The sequence below is a fragment of the Palaemon carinicauda genome, chromosome 15, assembly GCF_036898095.1.
Source record: "Palaemon carinicauda isolate YSFRI2023 chromosome 15, ASM3689809v2, whole genome shotgun sequence".
In the NCBI taxonomy this organism is placed as follows: domain Eukaryota; kingdom Metazoa; phylum Arthropoda; class Malacostraca; order Decapoda; family Palaemonidae; genus Palaemon; species Palaemon carinicauda.
The window spans coordinates 8,462,678-8,477,679 of NC_090739.1; the positions used below are offsets into that span (position 1 = coordinate 8,462,678).

The window sequence follows — 15,002 nt, forward strand, 5'->3', positions numbered from 1 at the left end:
AGGCGGCTCACAGCTGCTCCTCCAAGCTGAAACTCCTCCAGAAATGCTTGCTTGGCTCTCCACTTTACAAGACAACTGTGCTATACAGGTACGGAGGTCTTACAGACATAAATTTTGTAGAATTGTTGATATTGATATTTTATTGTAGTACAGTACAGTATTGTATTTTGTATGATTTATCTCATGTGAACGACTCCAGGTGTCTTTTTTTATGATAATATACAATTTCTCTATCTTATGTCCCACACATTACTTTCTGTTTTAATTGTAGGAAGGAGAAACAGGCAGCAAGACCCCCATGAACAACAATGTGTCACCCCAGTCCAGTAATAAAGCCCATGCGGAAATTAACCTCATTGAGAAACCAGGTCGCCCACTGGCCAATCTCCATCAACCAAAACTCGCAAGCCTAGTAATATAGGTGCGTTATGATATTTTGAAAACCTTTCATGTGCTGCTGTTACCATATAATTATCTTTGCTATTTCCAGGCCGTATATGTTTAGCTCTATAGCGCTAACTAGTGAGGAATTATTTTATTGTTTTTTTTCACAAGGTATTTATTAATTAAGAACTTAAATATTTTTTAAATATTTCCTTAAAGTTTAAGGGATATTTTTTTTTTGTTTTAAAGTAGTGGAAATAGTAAGGTTCAATTTTAAGATACTACAGTACTTCACTTCATTATATAATGGCTTGCAGATAGATGATGATAGTGATTAAAATGGGTATTTTCCTCTGTGCAAAACACTGCGGGTAGAAGTGAATTATGAGATATGAAAGTTATTATTTAAACCCATTTACTGGTGAAGTTTTTTGACATGCAGTTTCAAATACTGAACTGCATGGTATCTGGCATATTTCATTACAAAATATTTTTATCTAAGATATTATTTTCCTCATTTACAGAAAGTAACTCATCACCAAAGTCAAAAACATGGAGAGGGGCATTTGGTAAGGCCATTCATGAGGAAGATGCAAGGTGGGTCTCCAGCTGTTACCCCAACCACTCCATTACCTGAGGGAGCTACTATAGGTGTATGTTTAGAGGACTGCCCCTCAAGTAAGTTAAAATAGCTATGCAGTATGTGCTTGTCTTATATTTTGTTGCATTTTTCATTATTCCCCCAATATGAGACTGGCCTAATTCATTGTTCCCTTTCAAAAAAAAGAAAAAAAAAACTAACTAACTCCTACTACTACTACTACTACTACTACTACTACTACTACAACAATTACTACTGTTGATTGTTTACTCTTCAAGAGATAAAATAAGGAAAGCACATTCGTAATTTAACCCTATTAGCATTTAATGATTTAACCCTTTTCATGTTGTTCCTTACATTATTTGATTTTGTATGTATGGAAATAAACAAAAAATGAACTATTTTTGCATTCTTATAATGTCACTTAGATCTGAGATGATCAGAGATGGAACAATATCTTTTTTGGTCTTGAAAGATAGTGAAAGTGAAACGGCATTAATTATAGGTCTGTCACTATCATTCTAATGTTTTCAAACAGGATCGATAAGATGACTTCTATGCTTTTATTTAAAATAGCTTTATTCTAGAAATGTCTTATTAACTTATATTCACATATAATGTGAAAGTTTTATACAGTAGTTCTGTATGGTACAGTGTGTCTATGTTCCTAATTACTTCTGATAGTGGTATTTTTGCATTTCAGTCGCCTGAAAGTGACTTTGTGCCACTTCTTGTAGCACTTTGTATTAGTGTGATTGAGACACGAGGTCTGCAGACGCAGGGAATTTACCGTATTCCCGGGAATAAGGCTGCTGTGACGCACTTGACAGAGATGCTCAACAAGGGTCCTAAATCTATAGATTACAGTGATCCTAGGTATGTAAATAATTTTTAATTATTTTAACAATAATATAGACATGTTTATCATTATGATTGGAGATCTATATACTGTACAGTAATGTGCAGTACTGTAATTGCAAAGAATGTTGGATTTTATTAATTTTATATTCGCTCAAGTGTAGGCCTATTGGTTTCATTTTATTTTACTCTGCAAGTTTTGTTACCAATGATATTTTGTTTAGTAGTGGTATTTTAATATTGCATAGTTTTTAGATGTTTACAAAATGCACAGGTACATAGAGCATTACTGTCAGTTACAGTACATACTGTGCAAGTAGTATTGTTACCAATGTGTTCTTTTGAATATGAGGAAATATTCATATTTAATTAATAGTTTTTTTTATTTATAATAAGTGAAATCAGTTTTATTACCTAAGTTGCATTAGCCAGTGATTGTAGTTTATTAGTTATTTGATGACCGGGAAAAAATTGAACAATAGATTTAGATGCGATTCTTTGACCAGAAAGTCTGTTCCCAAATGATGTTCAAACCCTATTTCATAGTTGAATCCTGGAAAAATTTCCTCAGTACTGATGGTAAAGCAGTTGGAATAGCGTACTGTTTCAACATAGCTCCTAATGTATTTAAAAAAAATATGTAGCTCCTAATGTATTTAAAAAAAATGTAGCTCCTGATATATTTCAAGGAATGTCATAACTTTCTTTTAATTCTATTTGCATTAAAATTACTTTCCCAGGATTAGAGAGACACTATGTATTATACAGTGCCATTCTAGTCAGCATGTTTTAAATGGATGTAGTTAAATTAGCAAACTGATTTGGCTCATCCAAATAAAATATTAAAGTAGTAGTATTCAAAATGTGCAGACTACTGTCGCTGTATCTAAGGCTCCAAGTGTCCATTTAAACAAAGTATATGGAGTTATTTATTTCAAAACACCATTTATAGTCATGCTTATGGGTTTTTTTTTTTTTGACAGATGGTCTGATGTAAATGTGATCTCCAGCATGTTGAAGCAGTTTTTCCAAAAATTGCCAGATCCTCTCTTCACCTGTGAGCTATATCCTCATTTTATAGAGGCTAGTAAAAATAGAGGATCCCAATCAGAGGATGATAGAACTGAAGAGAATTGTAAGTAATTACACATTTGTTTTTTATTTTAAACAAATTATTCTTATTTAGTTGTTCTTTTACTCCATTGAATTTCTGATTTATTGATACCAATAATTTTAATTTTCAAAAATTCATTATTAAATTCCTCATATACTGTGTATCCATAGTTTATAGTTCTAAGTATTGTGAGATAAGAATACATAGAATGAAGAAATTAACCAAATGTTTATCATCATACATTGTATTTTTTTTAATTTTCAGGTGCATGAGCTACCTGACCACCATTATGAAACCTTGCGTTTTTTTGATGATGCATTTAAGTCTCATTGTCAGCCAAAGTGAATATAACAAGATGGATGTTCGGAATCTAGCTATAGTTTTTGGACCAACGCTGGTGCGATCTGGTGATGACAACATGGTCACAATGGTCACTGATATGTCTCATCAGTTGTCGCATTGTAGAAACGCTGATTAGTCAGGTAACTGCCTTTAGTTCATTGGATTGTAATTCCTTTAATCAGTATTGATTTCATTGATGATTCTACACCTTTGGTGAGAGGTTGGTGCCACTGATGTATGCAATTCTGTTTCAGGCTGCATGGTTTTTCAGTGAGGATGATGGAGAAGATACTGGCCCACCAATAACTGACTCCTCTGATGTGCATAGTCCATCAGGCGAGCATCTATTATCCCATATAGATCATGAGACCCCATCCAGTCAGTCAATGTTACTTCATAATATAAATAAAGTTGAAGGTTGGTTTAGTATAAAGTTTTGTTCTCTCTAGATCCATTAGAAATAAAAAATGTCATAGTTTTGGTCAGTTATTTTAGAAAGGAGTTATGCCCTGGATAATTGATTTCACTCTCTCTCTCTCTCTCTCTCTCTCTCTCTCTCTCTCTCTCTCTCTCTCTCTCTCTCTCTCTCTCTCTCTCTCGCTCTCTCTCTCTCTCCTCGCTCTCTCTCGCTCTCTCTCTCTCTCTCGCTCTCTCTCGCTCTCTCTCTCCTCTCGCTCTCTCTCTCTCCTCTCTCTCTCTCTCTCTCTCTCTCTCTCTCTCTCTCTCTCTCTCTCTCTCAAGAAATAAAAGTAATAAAGTTTTTTATTTAATTCAGGAAGGAGCTCTACCTGGGATATATAAATTTTCACCCCAAAGCAAACAATTGCTGGTTGTAATATGTCTTTGGGAACAGTAGGAACACAATCATAATTCCTGTGGGTACATTGTGCCATACAAACACTGTACAATATGGTGCTTTTCCTGCTGTAGTTTTCTTTTCCCTTTTCCAGTTTAAATAGATCTGCTCAAAGGGTCTCCTAGCTATTTCTAAATGATTATCAATACCAAACAAGTCTGTAATTAATTGTTTATTATAATAGTAATTGGTTTAAACTTTTCTCTTTCAGGTAATCTAAAGGGAGACTTAAAGAAAGACATAGTATCTTCCATAATATCTGCAGCTAATAGAAAGGTGTATAAGGTGAAGAACAAAAAGAACTTAGAAGACAAAGTGAATGATGATTCAAAGTTCAATAGTGATAAAGAGGGTGGATTTGAGGAACGAGATATTGATAAGGAGGCTGAACTAAGAAAAAATAGACTGCTAATGAAGCAGATGGAAAGCATGGTTGAATTACCTGATCCAAAGCCAATGAGTGAACGTAAAATCTCGAACATGAGTTTGATGAGTGTTCAAAGTCATGCATCAGGTGTGTCTAGTGCATCTCAGAATTCCATGGTTGGGGATAGAACTAGTGGCAGTGAACACTTGAAAGTGGGTATCCCAGAGGAGGAAGATGGACGATTATTCTGTGTTGTTAAAAGTGATGGTGTAGGCGCTAGTACAACATCGTTGTCTTCCAGTACCTCTACTTTAACCGGTATGCCAACTAGCCAACAGTCTAGTCAATTAGCTCCTGAGCCGCTCTCTCTTTTGGGAGATGAAGTGGCCATTAGATCCTATGCGGGTCTGAGTGCTAGCACGCAGGAGCGAATCAGAAGATTTGAGATGGAGACAAGAGCTATGCTTCACCGTGACTTAACAAAGCACAGAAGAGAAACTGAAAGGCGGGATGTTGAGAGGAAAAGACTGGAAGAATTGTGGCAAAAAGCAAAGCAAGATATGGAGTCCGAAGACATTCTCGATCAGTTAGCGGATAATCCAACAGGTAAGATTTTAACTCATTCAAAAGTGAATTAGTGTAGATGCTTCTTATTTGTAGCTTTGGCTACTTGAATTTGCATCTCTACAAAAAATGCCATGTATGGTAACTAATATTTTTCATAACTGTAGCCCATAAAGTGCAGTAAACAGACATAAGTAATGATTCAGATTTTGATATATTCCTATCTTTTTGTCTTTTAATGTTATCCTATAGTCATACATATACAGTATTACATTATGCTCGTAGTCTTAAAAATTTGCCGAATGCATTGTGCAGTTAGAGTTGGCTGCTAAAGTGTTTGGCATATAGCTTTTTGTATGTTTTGTACAGTTCAAATTATAGTTAAAACTAAGAAAAGAATGACTATTATTGTGGACTAACTTTACAGTTAAGTTACTGTATGTCCAGTGTGTATGGGTGCATTGTATGTATGTTAAAAGAAATTATGGGAACTAATAAATAAATGAAAGCTAATAGAGAAAAACCCTCCAGATATTTGTTCTAACAGATTTGTGTGGATGCATGTAAATGATGTAGAAAGGGTGATGTCACTAGAAGTAATCCTTCAACAGTTATTTATAAATAGGAATATTGTAAATGGCTCTTAAATGGTACTCCGGAAGACATTCAGATCATTAAAGCCATGTATGATTATTCTTCATTAATACAGTACTTAAAAATGCTTTTCATAGTTTATAGTGCTTTGTAAGAGATGTTCATAATAAAGTAGTTTGTGTATTGGATTGTGTAATAATTGAAGGTCACTGCAAATCTTAGAGCATTTTAGACTAATTTGCCCATCTCTATCAGAAACTTTCTATTGTTACTTCCTTTGCAATCTCCGAGTTTAACATTAGATTTTTTCTTCTTCCTCATTAAGAAAATATTGTTAGTGCATTCATTGTTTCAGCTATTCTTATCTTATGGTTCATCATACTTTTCATTAAAGACATTTTTAACTATTTCCATTACGTAAAAGGTGAATCTGTCATGCTTAGCACAGTGTTATAAAGATGATAGGCCAGGTATAATATTACATTGTTAGCTTATACCACTACTCTGATTAAACTGAATGGTATAGTTTTAAGATGGCACACACATGATAGCAAGCGACCCCCTTTTCAACTAAGCCTACCAACAAAAAATGATATTGACCAGAGTTTGTTTCTACTTGTATAATGTCTATGCAAACACATACAATCCTAGTAACCTACATTTGATTGTACCATATACAGTATTGTATATTTAAATTGATAAAATATTTGTTTTAAAATTTCTTATTTATATGGTAGATTATAGTTATCGGAGAATAAAATGAAGTAAGAAAGATGTAAGGATAGATTGCAATTGGAGCTTGTATGTGCCTTCCAAATTATCATCTCTTGGAATAAGGGTTTCTCTCATGATTAACTTATCTACAAGTTTTGATGTGAAATTACATATGCTACCCCAATGAGAGTCCAAAATTTTAATTAAGTTATCTGGTTGAAGCAATTAATATGTTAAGGTACATAATATTTTACAGTTAGTGTACTTAATTTTGCTAGTCATGGGTTCAAAGACCAAGATCTGAATTTCCAATTAGTTGTCTGTCCCTCTCTAGTTCTGATCATATTTTCTTGGTGTTGGTGCAGCCAAACACATTCACTGTGTTTTGAGATCATTCATTTTTATTTCTTTTTCTCATTCATCATTACTTTGTCTGCCACCCCTCATCATATTATATGTGGCCAGAACAACTTGATTAATTTAAACTATCATCCCATTAAACTTTTCCATTTGTATTCAAGTGTGACCTCTTCAACATTCTGGGAATAAATGTCAGCTATCAAGATATCCTTGGTAGTATTGGTTACATTCATGAACAACAGATTAAATTTTTCAAGTTTTAATAGCTTTTGAAGCTTATGGGGTATTATAGATCAGTTTTACCTCTGTTGCAAGTATTACAGACCAGCATTCGGTCTTTAGTTTTAACTGTAGGTCAAGGTCATTTATGAAAAATACAGTACTTTTGGTTGAAAATTTTGCAGGTTATTAAGGTTATTGTATTCAAGTCTCAGTAGCTTTTGAAGCTTGTAAGGTATGAATCATATTATGAGGGATTCCTTACTAAAAAAAAAAATCAGATTCTAGCCCCTCTCCCTATTGGGATGGTTAAGATTATACATAGAAAGCTTTAATTTTTTGGATGAAGTTTTCCCAATTTGTAATAGCTTTTAGAGTTTATTAGGAATGGTCTTCATATTTGGACGGTGTATTCCTTACTAAAAATGAATTTTTGGTAAAGTCTCCATATCGGCTAGGTTACATAAACTTTAGTCTTTTTGGCTAAAGTTATTCTAAATCAAAATAACTTTTGGTGTATAATAGCTGCTGCTTACAGATTCCTGGCCCTTTGGCCAAATGGTGCTCATGTGGAAAATCCAATGCCCCTACATTGCTAGGTAGAATTTTGTTTGTGGAAGGTAGATAACTCGCTGAGACTATAGATCTATTATTTTTATCCCCAGTTTAGCTTTGCGCAAAGGACTGAATGAAAAAAACTTTCTGTATTTTTGTTAATGTTAAGTTATACAATTATTGATGGATTTGAGCTGCATGGCACAAACTTGTTGTATGTACTCATCTGAGGTAGAATTATCACCCTTTTGGGGTGGGGAAATTCAGGCACACCAAATAATTTAATTGAGTTGCCTTATAGAGAAATGTCAACATGGTCAGTTGCATGTAATGATACAAGCTGTAACCTCCATGTTTAATTGATTTTAGACCTTGTTGAATTACTTTATTTGTAATCCCACATATTTGAAAGTTGTATTTCTCAAACATACTTTCAAACAGTGGCAGTCGTGTAAAATTTTGTCCTCCATGGCAAGCTATGCTATCTTATGAAAACTCTGTTTATTTACAGCTCAGCAGCCCTTGTTAATTTCGGTTTTGCTCTGCTAAAAGTCTCCTTGCTTTTATAAATGTTTGTTGTTCATAGTTATTAGCAATTACAGTATATTGAACTGTGAAAGACGAGGGGAGTGTTCTTGTGAATGGTGATCCCCAGTAATTGAAATTTTCTGGCTTAAGAATACTTGGTATAAGTGAACAAATAAGAACATTGTGAACAATATTACTTGCCTTATATGCCAAGTAACTACTAGTTTGGCTATTGTGAGAATGTTTTCTCCTCTTTTTTTTATTAAACACTGCCCTTGATGGAAATGTTACCTACAGTGCACCTTTGAAGCACTAAAGAGGCACTAAAGGTTCTTTTCAGTACCCTTGAATTTTTTTTTTTTTTTTTACCAAGCTGCATTGCTATTTTTGCTGTTACTCTTCATATTTTTATTTGGCTTCTCATCATCAACTTTACCTTGCCACAATTTTCAGTTGCCAGGAAAGTGGCCCCCCCCCCTCCTCCTCCTCCTCCTCCTCCTCCTCCTCCTCCCCCCCCTCCTCCTCCTCCAAGTCATAATGTGACTCGATCTCATAAAACTACTGTACTTTGTAATGAATAAATCGATATCCAAAGTTAGGACAACCGTGTTTTATATAGATTAAAGCTTAGTTGGGGTAAGCCGGAGATAATTTTCATATGTTTTAGCCACAGTTAGTCTCCTGTCAAACATGTAAACTAAGAAAGGAAGAATTTCTATTACCTTCCTCTCAGCCTTATGATGGACATATTTTGCTTCAGAGTTGGATAGTGGTACCAAGCTTCCATCTGCTCTGTTGTCACATTTATGTTGGGTCTTTGAGAGCATGAAGTTAGATATGCTTATAGCCAGTAAAAGGCTCTTTCTCTTTTATCTTTAAGCAGATAAGCAATGTTAGCCTGACAGTTTGCCCTGTCTCTACCAAGTCTCCTTGTGATCTTGTTTCTCCTCAAGATCCACAGCTGGCAACTAGTAGGTAATTTAGGACTCGGTCTAAATGCTTAGACTTGCACTGTTAAGACACTATACGTAACTGATTTGTAGCCATGAAGCAAAAATTGTTTAGATATATGAAGATCAGTGCATATTACATATATTTATTTATGCTACATATTTTGTATGTAGTAAAGTGATGATGCACAAGCTTTATTTTTATTGAGTCCAGGTCAGAATTCAGAAATGGGCATAGATGTAATTAACTTAACAAAACATTAAAAATCTAAGTAGGCTAAGTTGTTATTTCATCTTTTAAGATCACAGTGGTTTTAATTAAGAATAGGCAGTTGTTTCTATACAGTATTCCTACAGGTCCAGGTATTCTTTCCCTCTCATATCTACATTCATGAGTATTCATCTGTATTCATCTGTATTGTTCATTTCAGATTTATCTGAAAACAATTCTGGGCATATTCTTATTAACTTTATTTTTGTCATACAATATCCAACTCTTGAAGTTCACTGATTTCTTATAACTTATACTATCCATACATATACCATTTCTGACAAGGAATCGAAGGACTTTGCATTATAACCATTAGTTTTGACAAGACTTTTTAATATTTATTCATTGTTAAGGAAGTACAGGTAATTATTAATCCCTAAAATTCATTAGTACTATATAAGGGAGTGTGTGATGCCAGAAACTGACTTGGGTTTTATGTTTTCACATAAAATAACAATTGGTAAATAAATTTAGTATCTACATAGATATCCCCATACTTTAGCAGTGGATTTGAATGCTAACAAAATTACTAACCTCATACATATGATTGTTCTGTGGCAGAGCCTTCCTAGTACCCTGGCTTCATTGAACCTAAGGGAAATAACTGCTTCTCTGAGGTATTTTGCTACATTAAGAAGAAACAAAACAGATTATGTCACTAACAAAGTGCATGCTTTAATGTGCATGGTCTTTATAAGTGTCTGGTGTATTTTGTCATTTTGCCGTTTCATCTTGCATGCTTTTATTTTTGGTAGATGCAATAGTTAGAACAGGTACTACAGTACTTTAGCAGTGTAGAACAAGACCCTATAGTTTCTTACCATTGCACTGTAGAACCTTGTAATTAGATTATTACAAGAAAGTAAAGCTTACATGTACCACAAGGCTGCTATTTGCATGACCAAGTTGAATTTATATTCCTGTATATATCTTATGCTTTTTTTCCTTGTGGCATTGGATCTCCTCTACTTTGCAACTCAATTTTTCCTGTTAAAACATACAGATGGGTAGAGCTATGCTAACATTCGCACAGAGGTTGCCAAACGTTGGCATTAAGGGTATTCTGTATTTTAGCTACTTCATATGTAGGCCTAGTCTTTGCACAGTACCACTCTTAAAGCATTTTGTTAGCCAAAATGAGTTACTACTTCACAAGATTGATTTTTAAAATCTCTTTTTAATATTAAGCAGATTTAAGAAATGATCTTGTCATAGGTCAGAACCTCTGTGTATTGTATTACATTAACTATAAATGTATCTAGTCAAACCCATTTGATCAATTCTTTTTACTATATTTATTGCATTATTTCATGGTCGTTGGAAAATATGCCTTTATTGAAGACGTATCTATTGTCTTTTTGTTATTTTCATTAGGGTAAAGCATGAAATATTATAATGCAGGATTATATTTTGGTTGATCAGTACTGTAATTTAATCACTCCTTGCCAATTTTCAATTTAGTTTTATATTAATAGGAGATAATTAAGGGAGATGATATTCTCATAGTACTGTATTTAATGGAATATTTAAGTTTAGATACACGTATAGTGAATGTGAATGCAATTCTGAAGTGAGAAGTTCCGTTTTTATAAAAAATAAATATTGTTTACATTCCATTAATAAATAAACAATTTATTCTTCTAGAGCTCATTGAATATTTATTTATTGATATGTGTTTGAATGTGAAGCAATTAGGAAAAAAAAAACTTTAACCCTCACTAGCAGACCCTGTTGCCATATAGTTGGAACTATTAGTCAAAAGGAAGCTAAGCATCTTTGCAACTTGGCATGTTAGCGTTAAAAATGTTGATATATCTCGTTCCAGAATTATAGTTTCACGAACATTTTGTCAACATTTATTTGAATGCAATTTTTATTTTTTATATTGAGTGTTTTTATAAGTAAAAAGTTAGTAATTTCGTATGTTAAGTACCATTGACTTTACTTTTTTAATGTTAAATTTTATTTGTATGGGTATTTTGAAAGCTCAATTGTATTGTCATACAGTAATTGAATAAGAGTCAAATTCATATGCACGCCTTCATTCTTATGTCCGTATTTGCAATAACTGCTGCCGGATTTAATGTTTATTAGGATGCCTCATTTGGTAACCATATTCGGTAATGATTAACAAGATAACGTCATTTGAGATTTTACATGATTAATATTTATTTAGCTAGCAGAATTTACATTTAAAGTGGTCAATGTTATTCACTTAATCTTGGAAATCTTATGCGGTTTGAACATTTTTCCTTTAACTATAATGTAGAAGAGAAAGTGGCTCATGTCCAAATACTTAATATATTGACATTTGTAAAATTATAAATCTTCAAGGCCCATGATTAATATTTTTATTTTAATTTAGGTTTACAATTATTAGATCTGATTTTGAAGTCTTGGTTCAACTGTAGCAGGCTAATTAGTCACAGTCCCACTTAATATACTACATAGTATTGTACAATATAGATTTTTTCTAGTATAACATGTATGATATTGCATTGTGAATCACAATAAATTTGTCTGTCTAATTACTGTATCCATAGAAATAGTATTGGTTGAAAGTTAAAGGTGCATTAATGCAGGTAGATTTACTTTTGATTTAATAAAGTGTAGTGTCTTGTTTATTTTTAAGGGATGAAAGGAACACATTGCCATAATATGCAATTTTTATATTTCTAAAAAGTTTTATTTTATCATTGATTTTCATTATGTAATACAACAGGTAGGTTGCATTCTTCAAACAGAAGCTTAGAATTTACATGTGTTTATATCTGCAGAAGGCTGAGACAGTTTATTGTTCAAAATTAATGATAAGGACTATAGTTACAACCTTAAATTATTGGAGCATGTCTTCAGTCACATCTTTTTTCTCTTATTTACTACTGCATTTCTTGCAAAAGAAGTTAGGAGTGTTTTAGGCTTATATTCACCCCTAAATTTATGTGGTAATTTTCATTTAAATCTCCTCGACTTAATTGCTGGTCATTTATGTAGACAAGTACAGTATGTTCAATACATGCACAGATAAGTGAGACTAATCTTTAAAGTAAATTCCTCTCGTATAAGTTTTAGTTAATGTGCACATTAAAACATATGGGAATTGTATTTATTGTCCTAAAAGATGTCCAACTCGTAGTTTCATGAATTTGGTCATACCAGATGTTAGGTTCAAAAGACTAATGGTTTAAACTTTCCAATGGTTGTAAATACATATTACTTTAGTACTTTTTTTCATTTCAGTGTTATACCTTGCATTTATCTCTTCCTTATTACACAATTATGCCCATATTTAAGTCGGATTTCTTGTTAAAAATGTATCTAAAACTCTAATGAATCTTTGTTAACAAACCCAAAGTCGACCTAGAGCACCTAACTGCTCTCTGCACATTTAACTTTGACTATCAGTAATCAATGCTAATAACCCAAAGTAATTTATACAAATTTGGGATGACAAAAGCTATTTGCCTTCAGCAGATACAGCACATGTAAAACAAAGTTTTGGTGACCAGGAAATATAAAAAGATTATTATGAGGCACATTAAAAAGTTTCATTTTTTCTGCCGAAAGTCATAATATTGCAGTTGGTTTGTTCTCGATCACAGCATGTAAAATTGAGAACTAAGTTTATTTTCCACAGTAATCTTATTGTATTTCAGTTTTGAATTTTTGTTCAATTGATTTATCATGAAAGTGGAGTTGAATGTAAAGTAGAAAACTTCATGGATTTTAAAACTACCCAAGAATCAACCTATGATTAATGTGAAAGTAAAAAATTAGTTTTACAATTACTCTGCCAGATAATTTAGTTAAATAGAAAAAACTTCAAGGTGTGTAGGAGTCTGAAGAACTAGTGTTTTGCCATCTAGATTTATAATACTGGTACTGGTGAAGATGTTCATTAATCTTGAAAGATTTAAGGAAAAATAGATTTTAATGGGATAGGATGTAAATCAGTTTCAATTAGTTTCACGTAAATGTGGGTTGCTCTTTTTTAATGTATAGTACCCAGTATATTATTTTTTTGTATTTTGTATCTAAATATTATCCATCAGTGTTGTAATTCTATGATCTTATGCAATTGTGAATCTTAAGAATTCCTCTTGGAAATATCCCACAATAATGGAGAAATGTGGGAACACCTGAAATAAGAGCTTCATCTCCCACAGTTTCTGAAACCATTTTATCTAATCTTTGTAAAGTAATACTTTATATTCAAATGCATATTTTTTTTTGTTTTATGTAGCCACTGTACATATTTTACACAGGTTACTTCATCTTTATGTACAGATAGTTTTTAATTAAGCATGACTGCAGATGCCCTGTCTTATTATTTATTGCCAAAATAGGAATAATTTAATTTATTTTAATCTGATATACTTGTAACATCTTTATCTGAAACTTGGTGGTAGCAAAATGAATTAATAAAATGATCTAGTGAAATACATTGTAGTTGAATTGATCTCTTTCAGTTTTTCTCATACATAATGTGTTGTATTTTCAGAGGTTGTACGCAAATTCTCAGACTACTCGTGGCGTGTGCCAGGCCTTAATGAGAGTGTGGGTGGGGAGCGAGGATCCTTGGCATCTCAGGGTTCCAGCAGTAGCTCTCAGGCTGCACTCATCTCTGCAGCGCTCTCTCATCATCCCCTCTCTAATACCTCACTTACACCCACAACTAATGTCTCCACCCAGGTATCTAACACTACTGCTACCTATCCAGAGCCTCCTTTAATTCAGGTAGTTAATGCACCAGCTACGGGAATGGCATGTGAAATAAACACAGATTCAAAGCATGGCTTAACACAGCAGCAGTCACTCCGTTGGCTTGATTATAATACCGCTTCTCCACATAGTACTTTAGGCTCAACTTCTTCCTCTAGTAGTTCGGGATATGGTAGTTTAACTCGTTCATCTCATCACAAGGATCTAGAGGATGTTAACAAAGTAGGAGAAACTGGCCAGATTGATCTTAGTAAATCATATGTATCACAATCACCACCACCACCAACATCTCCCTGTAGGACAAAAAAGAAAAAACCAAGTAAATGTTCTGGCATCATGTTTGGGTTAACATCATCTTCATCCTCTCCATCTCTATTTCCTTCTATGGTTGAAGGTGCTGCTGAATTAACCCCAACACGTAAAATTGGTCAGACTGTTATCTATCCTGAAAGCCCTCGCCCTCCACCTCACACCAGTCATCTATCCACGCAGTCTCGTCCTGCTCAAGTAACAGCATCTAGCTCTACACTAACCCCCCACCCAAATACACCTCAACTTGGACGCCATAAAGATTCGGTTCTGCATCACATCCTTCCCAGTCGTCTCTACCACTCCCCTCGACCCCTCCGTCGTGGATCCTCTGCTGAGAATGTGCCTCAGTCTGTCAACATCCCTCAATCCCCTTCCACCTTTGACACACAGAGAGTGGTTAATAATGGCACTCTGAAGAGAGCCAGAGCCAACAGGGACCAGGTATGGGTGTGCATCCTGGCACTCCATATAGGGAACCCAAACTTTACTCCTTTCTATTTGTAGAATGTATTGTGTTAGTGGAACTTTTTTTTATTTTGGTACTGGTGGAGTCCTGAATTTTAAGAAACTATTTACCTTGTTTTTAGGGGACCTTTTATTTCAGTTTTGGGTTTTTTTAGTTAGTTGTATTTGGTCCACAAATAAGTTTAAATGGTTAAGCCATAGATGTATGATTTTAAGGATTACAGGC

The 15,002-nt window shown here is 33.8% G+C and overlaps 1 pseudogene; it reads left to right on the top strand.

Moving 5' to 3' along the window:
- Positions 1-15,002, top strand: part of LOC137654474 (uncharacterized) — a 31,765-nt pseudogene that overhangs the window by 3,282 nt on the left and 13,481 nt on the right.